Source organism: Grampus griseus (assembly GCF_964374135.1).
Source record: "Grampus griseus genome assembly, chromosome: 11".
NCBI lineage: Eukaryota > Metazoa > Chordata > Mammalia > Artiodactyla > Delphinidae > Grampus > Grampus griseus.
In genome coordinates this window covers 86,395,715-86,408,958 of record NC_139005.1, presented here as the reverse complement: position 1 = coordinate 86,408,958, position 13,244 = coordinate 86,395,715, and positions in this window count along the sequence as shown.

Below are 13,244 nucleotides of genomic sequence, written 5' to 3'. Positions count from 1 at the left end.
CATGTTACACTCTTGAAATTAAGAGCTTTCAAGTTCCTTTTCTCCACTAGATGGTGAGATCCTAACTATAAAGGGCAATATTTAATGTAAATTCACGTGCCCAGTGAATGACACGTTCAGTGTTGTTGAATAAATCTAACCAATATTTATCATTCAACAAATATTTATCGCGTGCTTGCCAATCTGACAAGTGCTGGACTAAACACCTGAGACATGATGGTGAGCAAAACCAGATAGGACCTCTGTCCTCACGAAGCTAGCAGTCAATTGCAGAAACCAAGTATTCATCAGGCAAGTACAAAGATACCTGTGAATCTAAAACTGCACTAAGTGTCCTGAAGGAAGATGCAGGGGTGTGTTTAGAACGGGGTTTGACGTAGCTAGGGAAATCAGGCAAGCATCTCAGCTGAGTTATGCACTGTAAATAGCAGTTACTTGAATGAAGAAGTGAGGGAAGATCAAGCAGATGGAGAAGTGTGTGCAAAGACCCCGTGGCAAAAGGGAGTCTGGAAAATACAGGACACTGAAAGGCTATGGTGGCTGGCGCAGAGAGAACTGGGTGAGCTTGCGGGAGGATGAGGCTGGAGAAGTGGGCAGGGTCCACAGCACACAGGGCCCTATGGTTCATGTCCAGAAGCTTTATCTATCTCAAAAGCAACAGGAAACTAGACAGCATTGAAGCTCAAGAGAGATAAGATCATTATGCATTTTGAGATCACTCTGATCATGGGATGGAGAACAGATGGTATGTGGGAACACCGAGCAGGAAATTAGGACAAACGCCTAAGTGAGGAAAGACGGTACTTTGGCCGAGCTAGATAAGTGGCAGTGGAGAGGGAGAAAGGTGGATGGCTTTGTGAGACTTTTAGGAGCTGAAAGTAGAAGGATTTGTGATAGATTAGGTATATATGAAAAGACAAATAAGCATCTGAGGCAGGATATGTTTGAGCTGCTAACTGGGCAGTATGAACTCAGTGTTTTCAACACCATGCTGCGGACTTTGAAACCACTTACATTTTCTACTGCAGATCTCAGGAATGTGGGAAGAAAAGGCAGGGAGGGGATTAGGATTCTAGCTCCAAGCAGCATCTCTAAGGTGAGGGGTGGGGGGATGGGCAGAGCCAAAAGGTAATAAAGATTTGCCTGGCCAATGTGAGGACTGGTTTGGAAGAGCTGCTAGACACAAAGAAGACTAGACATGGAAGACCAAAGGAGAAGGTGAGAATACCTAGGGTGAGCTTCCACTGAGGCCTGAGCTGAGCCTTGGAGGATGAGTAGGTTTCAGACAAGAACAGAGGTAGAGGAAGGATCCCTGGCAGGAGAACGTGTTACCTGGGTGATGACAAGTGAAGGAAAAAGCTGTTGAGGTGCCTCCTCTAATTCCCCTTCATTTCCTTTAAGCTAGGAAGCAAGATAAGCAAGCTTGTTACAGATACTACTTAAATGATAACCTAAAAATCTATGGCTGAGGACAGGAATTAGTGCAAAGATGCAAGAACTGGCCTCTTTGGAGATCAGATAATGTTGACATTTGTCTTCAGAGTTCCAGGTTGTGCCCGGAAGGTCCAAGATTTTAAATCACAGCTGAACCTTTGGTTCCATGAGATGCGTGAACACATTCTGAGAGTCTCCTGCAGGGCAGGCAGTGCACTAAGTTCTGGAATTAGAAAGATGTTAAAGCCTCTACCTAGTGTGTCTTAGAATCTATAAAATGTTATCAAATAAGTTCAGCTATAATATTAATAATACACCTATGCCTTTGAGTGTATAAAATAGTCAGAATGAAAATGGAAACCTTCTAATTGGACAAAAATGAATATATATGAGATCAGTGTCATACAGCGGAATCTCCCTGGCCTAAAGGCATATGAATCATTGTGGAGTGCCTGCTAAGATACAGATGTTTGCACCCAACTCAGCTTACAGAATCCAACACTCTGAGGGTTGGAGTCTGAGAATCAACATTTTAAACAAGTTCCCAGTGATTTTAATGCCCAGTAAAAGCACCATTTTGTTAAACCAGGAGTGAACCTGGATATTAGAAAACTTAAACCTTTCTTTTATTCTTTGGCCCTTTTTTGGAAAAATACATAAATATTAAAGTCAACCCAAACAAAAAACCTCTTGTATCCAGCTCTAAGATTAGGATCCTAAATAGTCAATAAACAGGGAACCCCAAGGTTAAAATTCTTTCCACCCTCCCTTGCCTATACACATGGAGTCTGCGTTCTCGTTAGCCAATGCTGATTGTGGGCCTTCAGATGTGATTATTTACATTGCCAAGTATATCACATAAGGCATAAGGCGTAAGTTACTCTATGTGTGGCTTCTTATCAGTTTGGAGTATGTACATTTCAATGTGAAATCAGCCTTGAAGTTGCTTTCATATGGCATCTGTTACATGTACAAGTTGTAAAGAAACCTGTCACTTTTGGCTAAGAGAAGGTATCAATGTAATTTTGCTTTGTTGTTCACGTATGTCCTTTTTGCTTTTCACCTTAGCCACATCACTTTTTTTAAAAACGGCGAACCCATTTCATAAAGAAGAGTTCACTCAAAATTTAAATGAGAAGAAGCCAAATTAAACCTGGTGGAGACAGCCTTGTCCTATGTAGCCCGTAATAGGTATGTGCAGGAAGAAAGCCAGAGTTGGGCTTTAATACGGACAAGGAAAGAGGCCCAAAGGAAAAGAAAGAGAAGTCAGAACTTTCGATGCTTATCTGCCTCATCTACTTCCTGCCTATAATACGCATTGTGAGTTAATTCCTGGGAGGCAGGAAAAAGACTCACCTTGCACTAAAGTTAAACCTTGTAGAGAATAAGTAAAATTCCAAACAAATCCCAAAGCAATGTGCATGGAAAGAACAGAGGCCCCCTAAAAATGCTGCACACAGATGTTGGACTCCCAGAACCTTGGAGCTCAAAAAGATCCAGTGAGAGAAACTGCCTAGTACAGAGGAAGAGCATGAACCCCAGAGCAGCCCCTCCCAAACACCCACAGCAAGTCAGTGGCAGAGCTGGTCCCCAAACTGCACCCCTGATTTTCAGCACCCCTCACCCCAGCTGCCTCTGTGCTGCCAATCCAAGCTTTAGATGATTTTGCCCACTACGGGGTCCCAACCGAACACTTTATGGACAATGCATGACCCAAAAAGACTTTCTCATCACTGTTCCCCAAGTGACCTGGTGGCCTTATCCTCACGAAGCAACAAAGTCATCATACTCTGTAACTCCTACGTATAAAAACCCACCAGCCTCGGACTTCCCTGGTGGCGCAGTGGTTGAGAGTCCGCCTGCCGATGCAGGGGACGCGGGTTCGTGCCCCGGTCCGGGAGGATCCCACATGCCGCGGAGCGGCTGGGCCCGTGAGCCACGGCCGCTGAGCCTGCGCGTCCGGAGCCTGTGCTCCACAATGGGAGCGGCCGCGACAGTGAGAGGCCCGTGTACCGCAAAAAAAAAAAGAAAGAAAGAAAGAAAAAAAAAAACCCACTAGCCTCTAAGATGACACATCCCCTGGTCTATTTCTTTCAGCCAGCCTTTCAAAGCTCAAGGCCTGGCTCTGGGGCAAGACGGTCCGTGTGTGTGCATATGGGTGTGTGCACGTGTGTGTCCGAGGGAGTGCGGTTGAGAGGAAAGCCATCTAGTGCACCTGGAACACGGCTTCTATCGGCATCTTCCACTGCCCAGTAAAACAACTTGTAACCACGAGTGCACCTGGAGCCCTGTTCCCTGATCCAGCCTCCAAAGGTCCCTTTTTTCCGATGACCAAGTATCTTCACAACGAGGCCACTGCACTGCCCTGAGGGGGGAGGTCCCTTCATTACGCACCTGCTGTCGGTCCTTTGGTGGGGAGGGGCGGAGGCCCAGAACACTCCAAGGACCTTTAACTGCAGCCTCTGACTGGACCCTTCAGCCTCTTGGCAAGGCTTTCCCAGGTGAATAGGGGGCAAATACGGTTTTCCATTTATGTTTCTTATCTTGGGGCTACGGGGAGGGAATAACAAGGACCCAGGAGCCCATTAAAAGCTTGCACTGAAGGCGGGGAGGGGAGGGGAGAAAAAGCTGGGAAAGTGGGGAATAAAAATAATACCCAGTACTTTGTTCAACTATTTTATAGCAAGTTAAAATCAGACTTCTTCCAGATCTAAATGGATCTGCAAGTCCCATAATTAAATGGGGAAAATGAAGCCGTTTCATGCCTTTTGCTCCCTTTGATCTTTATTATTTTTGTGACTAACGTGTAACCGGAGCTGCTCTTTCTGGGGCGTGAGCCTCTCGGGGCAGCTGCCGAGAGAGCACTGTGAGGCTGACATAGGGTGGGAGCCTGACCCGCCCCCGCAAAAGCTGACCCCGAGAGATGCGCCTGCACCGACAAGCCTTCCTCCGTCTGCCTTTTCTTCCGGAGCGTTTTCCCCTGTGCTCCCTCCTCCTCAAGGGCTCTGGGAACTGGTATTTTTTCCCTCGAAGGAAAGGGGTGGGAGCATTTTCATGGCAGTGCAGAAAACTGTCTCTCTAATCACAGGGAAGCTGACCTCTGAAGGCTCATTATTTTAATTTTCTTTCCCTATGGTTCCTCATCAATTTCATTCCTCTCTACTCCTCACCCCTCCATGTGTGCAACGCACACACGTACACACCCACACGCTGAGCACGAGCATGCAAGCACACGCAGGTGGAAGCTCTGCGGATCCTTCCAGGCTGAGGAGGCTCAATCACACCAAAAGGTGAAATCTCTTCAACTCCTCATTTCCTCTGCAATCCGCTCCTGGTGATTCGCTAGAGCGCCCTCAGGTGGCCCTCTGTTGTAATACCACGCAAGACTGTGGAAGGCTCTAATAGGTCCAAGCAGTGTCACTACAATTCAAACTATCACTTTTCTCTCTCCACCTTTACTTCTTGAGTGGGCCTCTGAAGCTGAGAACTACCGCATGAGGTTTTGACATAGCACAGGTCATCCCCCCAAATGTGTGTCTGGACAAAACCTGGTCAGTCTCCAGGATGAGGGCTGAGTTCAAGTTCTGGGTTAGGGCCTTGAAGGTTCCCTCTCAGCCATGAGCTGAGAACACAGCTCTGAACGGCAATAGAGACCAGGTCGGGGTGCGGGGGGAGCAGCGGGGTACCTCTCCTCTGCCTCGTAAGAGACGTGGCCAGGATCGCCTGAGCTCACCTTCGGGCCGAGAGCCTGATGAACTAATGAAACCCGGAGAGTTCATGTTAACACAGTGCTTCTCAAAGTGAGGTGCGCGGAACTCCACCACAGCATCACCGGAAGAGTCTGCTAAAAGTCCAGGTTTCCAGGCCCCACTCTGTACCTGTTGAATCAGAACCTTTGCTACGGGGACCGAAGACTCTGCATGTTCAGCAAGTTTTCAAGTTGAGTTTTAGGCACAGTAACGTTTGAGCAACCTCCCTTATCCTTTCACCCACCACCCCTCAGATTAGAGATTTATATTTGAACAAAAGCCTTTAGTTCCACAAACCAATGGGATGACTTTGGATACTGTGGCAGTGCAGCAGAGGAGGTCCTTTAAGTAAGTGGGGTAAGAGAGGTTTCCAGCGCTTCTCGATTTGTCCCAGGTAGGCAGCTGCACGTGCAGCTACAACAAAGGTCAGCCTTCTCTATTCTGCCCCTCACAGGTGGAGCACTTATGAGACTGGCAGGGGCTGGATTCTGCAGTGAAGAACTCTACCTGGAAACTTGGGTATCCCGTTGGGAGGGAGAAGGGCCCGCAGAGAGTCAACTCACCTCCCGAGGGCACCAAGCCAGATGAGCGGAGTATGAGCTTCCTGTCTCTCCTGCCTCATCACTTTCTAGCTGGGACATCTTGTTCAAGTGGCCCCTCTGTGCCTCAGTTTTCTCTGTGGAGAATGGGAACTAATATTTGTGCCTGCCTTGATAAATATTATTAATAAAAATAATTTCTAAGGATCCTGAGATTGGTGGGAAGACCCTGTCCTCAGAGATAGGTGTTGTGAGTAGTGGATATGAAGTTACACAGAAGTATTCCATGAGATGGGTCTGAATAAGGCAAAAAGTATATCTGCTGTTATTAAATATATTAAAGTAAATTAAATATGTTAAATGAGCTCTGAGCTTCCCTCTTCTCCATCTTAACCCCACTATTGTTTTCCTCTGTTCCATCATAGGAGGCTTCTTTCTGGGTGTTTCCAGGTCAGGAAGATTATATGTAGCCTCCTTCCTCTGCTGTGGGCACAGAGCATTGAAGTCATTCTCTTTCCCATCCTGGGCAAGAGCAGGTGGGGATGAAATGAGGGAGAGGGGAGAAGGAAGCTTCCCTTCCAGCAGATGCTCATGAAGACCCAAGAGAGGCCATGAATGGAGCAAAGAGAGACTCGCTCAACTCTGGTCAGGCTGCCAGGGCTTATAGCCAACTCGGCTACTTACTAGTTTTAAGACCTTAGTTAATATTCTTAAACTGTAAGCCTTAGTTTTTTTCATCTTTAAAATGACTCTAAGTAATAATATCTACTTCATAATTGTTATAAAGATGAACAGAGATCTTTGGAGGCCATACTCCTTAGCCCATGGCTTTAAGCCCCATGCAAGGCCTCTCTCTTGTTTTATTTTATATTTCACCATTTATCCCACAACCTCGCTCCCACTGCCCTCCTTTCTCCTCCTTCCTGGGATTTCATGTATGTCTTTATATTTGTACGTATCTTTGAAAAACATGTAGCTTCGATTAATGTGTATGTTAAATTTTAATACCCTTAAGTGGTATTGTGTTATAAATCATTTTCCACCTTTTGCACTCAACACTGAGAATTTTAGAGCTATCCATATTACAGTTTGCCAGTGGCTCTCAACTCTACTACATAACAGAATCACCTGGGGAGCTCTTGAAAAATACCAATATCTAGACCTTAATTCCAGTGATTCTGATTTAATTTGTCTAGAGTGCGGGCCAAGCCTCAGGTCATTCTGAAGTGCAGCCAGGAGTGAGAACCACTGCTGTCTGCAGCTCCCTGGACAGGACTTACCAGGCGGTACAGGTAGAGTCCCTCCTTTTTCTAGCCTAAGCAAGTCCCTGCAGCAAAATCAAGTTATAAAGGCCCTAGGGGCCGTGGTAAAAAGGAAAAGAGGGAGAGGGCAACTTGCAGCCTAAAAGGTATGTAAGGAAGGGCAGAAATCAGTCCTACCCTTCCACCCCCTTTGTAAGAGTCATGGAGCAGTATGTTGTTGATTCACCTGTCCGACCACTGAATCATCAGCATTTACTAAACACCTCTGTGTGCCAGGCGCTCTGCCAGGTTCAGGGGACACAGCAGTGAACAGGATGGGCTCAGTAGCTTTCAAACATGTGAAATGCAGCTTCCCAGCGTGCCCTCCCCCACCCCACCCCCACTCCCAGAGCTTCTGATCAGTCGGTACAGGGCTCGGCTCAGGAATCTCCATCTTGAACAACTGCAAGAGGTGACACTGATACCCAAGGGCCTGGTCATCCTTTGAAGAAAATTGGTTCAGCCGGTTTATAAGAATCAGATCACTTTAAACATATTTGGTAAATTTAACCTAGTTCCCCCTCTAGAATTTTCTGAGAAAGCAGGACCTCCATTTCCCATATGTCTCCAGCAACAGTTACAGCCTTGGCTGATGTACCAGAACCCTCTTCCTCCTGCCAGACCTCCCTACACACATAGCACCACCAGCAATAATTCATTTGTGGTAAATCTGCATTACACAGTTGCTGTAGAGACATCAGCACATTCAACCCCTACCAAAACTCGGTGAGGTAGATCTCGCCTTTCACGTGAAAGAACTGGACTCATATTGGTTAAATGACCTTCCCAAGGTTATGCATCTCCAGAATTTAATGCCATATCCCTCTGGTTGGAATAACCATCCATTAGTGCTTTCCAAAAAAAAAAAAAATAGGTTGAGGGCTTCCCTGGTGGCGCAGTGGTTGAGAGTCCACCTGCCGATGCAGGGGATGCGGGTTTGTGCCCCGGTCCGGGAAGATCCCACATGCCACGGAGCAGCTGGGCCCGTGAGCCATGGCCGCTGAGCCGCTGAGCCTGCGCTCCGCAACGGGAGAGGCCACAACATTGAGAGGCCCGCGTACCGCCAAAAAAAAAAAAAAAAAATAGGTTGAGAAAAACTGTCCTGGTGCTCTCGGGTGGGGGACACATGCCACACGACAGTGCGGAGAATGGCTGTTGAGGTACTGTGCTGCATGCAGCCCCCCAGAACACCAAGACACTCTTCACTTTTCCTATTTTCTCTTGGAAAGCCCAACGGCACTAACAGATGTTTATTCTGATCATAATCATTGAACCAACTCTTTGCGGGGTGCTACATTCTTCCCATACACAAAATACACAGAGGATGCCCTCTTATCTGTCATTAATTGGCACTAGTCATTGGTTGGCTCATCGGAAAAACATGGCTAAAGCTGGGAATCATTAAAAGGTGATGTACACACACATTAAGCATTTTATGTTAACCTAAAATATATCAATGTACATTCGTGAACCAGACTTTTGATGTAGAGCCAAGGCATTTTCTTTGACTTTTAAGTTCCCTGATTAGAGTTTTAATATTATCTCTAAAATAAATTACAGCCATAACACATATTTTAGGATTTGTAGTTTCTATTTTCGTAAATAGAGCAGAACTTAACTGCCCTTCTAATGACGTCTAGGTGCAAAATTCCATTTAAAAAATATATTCCAGAAATTTATTGCAATTTTAAGTAGGCAAGTTGAAAGAGTGGTATAATAAGCACCAAAATACCCACTGCGTAAATTGAACAACTTGTACCTATTGACGTATTTGCCTTATTTCTCATAATATATATAGACCAACGTCTATATTCATTCATCATCTATCTATACTTACGTTTGCTAAATATTTGAAAATAAGTTGCAGACACCATAATATGTTCCCCTACATACACAGCGTGTACCTCCTGAGAATAAGAACACACTTCTGTATTTTTTCACACAATGACAAATAATGATGGCTTCATAATAACATCTGATATCTGGCCTTCGCATTCCCCCAGCTGTCACAAGACTGCCACATAGATTGTTTTTTCTTCACCAACAGCCAGTCCTGGTTCATGCATTCCACTAGGTGTTTTATTTTTTGACTCACCTTTGCTTTGTTTTGTTTCCTCCTTGATAGTGACTTTTTAAAGAGTTCAGGCCATTTTGTGCAGTACCTAACGTTCTGGATTTATCTGAGTGTTTTGTTGTAGTTATCATGGTTCCTCTTTACCCTGAATTCACTGTAAACTGGACATTAGGTTTAAAAGCTTAAATAGATTTGGGTTAAATATTTGGGGCAAAATTCTTCACTGGCAATGCTGTGTATTTCATATGGCATCACATCTTCTACAGGCATTTTTATGAAGAGATGTAAGCATTTATCTTGGGTACATACCTGGAAGTAGAATTGCTGGGTAATAGGGGACACAATCATTTTTTCCAAATGGTTGTATCAATTTACACTCCTACCCACAGTATATGAATTCCAATGGGGCACCACAGCTTCATCGACATTAGAAATTGTCATTCTAGTAGGTTTGTAATGGTATCAGATTGTGATTTTAATTTGCCTTCTCCAGATGATCTTAAGCACATTCTTAAGTAATTATTGATCATTTAGATGTGAAATGCTTCATTATTTTGCCCATTTTTAAGTTGGTTTGTCTGTCTTTTTTAAAAATTGATTTGTGGGGGGAAAGGGGAGGGATAAATTGGGATATTGGGATTGGCATACACCCACTACTATATATAAAATAGGTAACTAATAAGGACCTGCTGTATAGCACAGGGAACTCTACTCAATAGTCTGTAATGACCTACATGGAAAAAGAATCTAAAAAAGACTGGATATATGTGTATGTATAACTGTTTCACTTTGCTGTACAGCAGAAACTAACACAACACTGTAAATCAACTATACTCTAATAAAAATTTAAAAATAAATAAATAAAAATTGATTTGTAACAGTGGATATGAGTCCTTTGTTGGTTATATATATTCAAAACATCTCCCACTGTGTGCTTTGCATTTTCACTCACTGAAAGGTGCCCTCTGAGGAACATAAGTTCTTTATTTTAATATATTACAGTAAATCAACCAATTCCATTATGCTTGGTAATTTTATACCCTATTTAAAAAATCTTTCCACCCCAAGATCATGAAGATATTCTCTATATTATCTTCCAGAAACCCCACTGTTTCTTCTTTCACATTGAGATGCACAGTCCATCTGGAATTAATTTTTTTTAGTACAATGTGAGACAGAGGTCAATATCAGTTTTACACTTGACCAGAACATATTATTAAGAAGACCATCCTCTCTCCAGTGCCTTACTATGCTCCCTTTGTCATAAATTAAGTGTTCATGTATGTTTGGTTCTCTACCTGGACTTTATTTTGCTCCATTGGTTTATTTGTCTATTCTTGTGTCAACAATACCATGCACTTTTAATTACTGTAGCTATTTAATTCTTAATAGCCAGTAGTATATGAGGTCCAAACTTGCTCCTCCTCCTCAAGGTTGCCTTTTGCATTTCTGTATAAATTTTAAAATCAACTTGATAATTTCCAATAAAACAACTGGACTTTGATTAAAACTGCAATAAATCTATAGATCAATTTGGGAAGAAACCATGGTATCTTTCTCTTTTTCTTTAGATCTTGCTTAATTTCCCTTAATAATATTGTGTAGTTTTGCTTAAATCACTTACTAATTCTAATGTATTATTTGTAGATTATTTTGGATTTTCTAGGTACATAATCATATTATATGTGAGTAATGGTAATTTCTACATTTCAATTCTTATGCATTTCATTCCTTTTTCTTGCCTTATTGCAAATGCTAGGCCCTCCAGTACAATGTTGAATAGAGGCAATAAAATGGTGCTATACAATGATGAGCTCCAGCATTTCTTCCTAAATCTCAGTCTCAAGAAAGAACTTTTTAATAGTTCATCATTAAATATAAAGTTTCCTGTAACATTTTATAAATATTTATCAAATTAAGGAAGTTCTCTCTATTTCTAGTTTGCCATGATTATTTTAAGTCATGTACAGATGTTGAATTTTATCAAGTATTTTTCTACATCTATGAACATGATTACCTGATTTCTCTTCTCTTTTCTATTAATGTACTGAATAACAGTGGTGATTTTCTACTGTTAAATCAACTCTGCTTTGTTGGGGAAAAAACATGACTTGATCATGATGTGTACTTTTTTTGTATATCTTGTTATATATATATTTTGTTTAAAATATCATCATGTGTATTCATGAGAAAAATTTAATTCTTTCTAGTAATAGCCTTGTCAGGTATCAAGGTTTGCAGACCTAATAAAAGCTGAGGAGTATTCTTTTTGTTACTATTCTCTGAGAAAGTTGATCTAAGATTAGTGTTATTTCTTCCTTAAATGTTTGGAAGAATTCATCAGTGAAACCATTTGGACTGGATTTTTCTTCATAGGAAGATTTAAATTATGAATTTACTGTTTTTAATAGATATAGAATTATCTAAATGTTTATATCTTCTTGTGTTTTTCTAGGAATTTATCCATTTTATCTCAGTTGACAAGTTTATTCATAAAAAGTGTTTATAATAACCTATAATTATCTCTTTAATGTCTGTTCTTTTGTTTATACTGGTTATTTGTGCTTTCTCTTTTTTTCCTTTTAATTATTTTTTCCTGGGGTTATCAATTTTATTAGTCTTTTCAAGGAAAAAGTCCTTTCCAAGGAAACAAGTTTTGGTTTTGCTGATTATTTTCTTTCCAATGTTTATTTTTTATTTCACTAATTTCTGCCCTTATCTTTATTATTTCCTTCTTCTACTTTCTTTGGATTTAATTTGCTGTTCTTTTGCCAACCTTTTTGATAGATAGTTAACCACTGATTTTTGACCTTTCTTTTATAATAAATGTATTTAAGGCTCTAGCTTTTCTGTTTTCTCTGCTTTAGCAGCATCCCACATTTTTTTTTCCTTAGAGAGAAGGGTGAAGAGGAGTGTTTTTATGGTGGAAATGTTCTCAGAGCTCTGCTTCACAAGGCCTCATAGCCCCTAAGGCCCTACTGCAGAGTTCCACCAGTCCTCTCTATTCCTTCCCCGAAATTCTGAGGAGAGGGGGATTCATGAAAATTTGTTTTCTGGATCTAGTTGGTGCAGTCCTTTCCTGGGTTTAAGATATTGCAAGTCAGTAAGGGAAATGTTCAGTCAACACATAAGGGGCAGGTGGACATCCCATACATTATTATTCAATTTTAAAAATTTGCAATTTCCAACCTGATTTTTAAAAATTTGACTCATGGATTATTTTGAAGTACACATAGGACTGATTTTCTGGGTACCTTTAAGTTTCAGACTTAAATCTACTGTGGTCAGAAAACGTTCTCTGGATTATTGGAATTCTTTCAAATTTGTTAAGCCATGCTTTATAGCTCAGCAAATGGTAATTATTCCATTTGCATCTGAAAAGAAAGTATGTTCTTTGGTTTTGAAGTACAGTATCCTATATCTGATGTTTGTTAATCAAGTTCAAATTTTCTATTTCTTGCTGATTTTTTGTTTTGGTCTTCTTTCACTTACTGTGAGAGATGTTAAAATCTCTAAATAGAATTGTGAGTTAATCTATTTCTCCTTCTCGTTCTGAGAATTTTCATTTTATTTTTTGATACTCTTATTAAATACACTCAAAGTTAGAATTATTATATATTTCAGGGAAATGGACCTTTTGTTATTACAAAATGTTCCTTTTTACATCTAGTAATGCTTTTTGCCTTAAGGTCTATTTTAGGTTAGTGTTCAGATGCTATATATTTTTCTATCCTTTTACTTTCATAATTTCTGTATTCTAGCAGCAGTCTGACAATTTCTTTCTGTTTTAATTGGAGTAGTCTACTTACATTTTATGATTACTGATGTCACTTCATTTTTATTTCTCACAATATTCCTTTTTATTGCCTTCTTTTGCATTAATCAATTATGCATTAATTACTGCAGTTTTCCTGTATTAACTTCCTCTTTTTAAGATTTTTCTATTTAAATTTACTGATTCCCTAATTACAATCTCAGCAAGAAAGAAACTATTGAGGACCAGCAGGGGTTGTTGAGAAGCAATTACCTCGCTTTTTTTTTTTTTTAACATATCTATCAGCTCACATAGTGTGTGTGTGTGTGTGTGTGTGTGTGTGTGTGTTTATATCTACTCTATTAGCAAATTTCAGGTATACAATACATTATT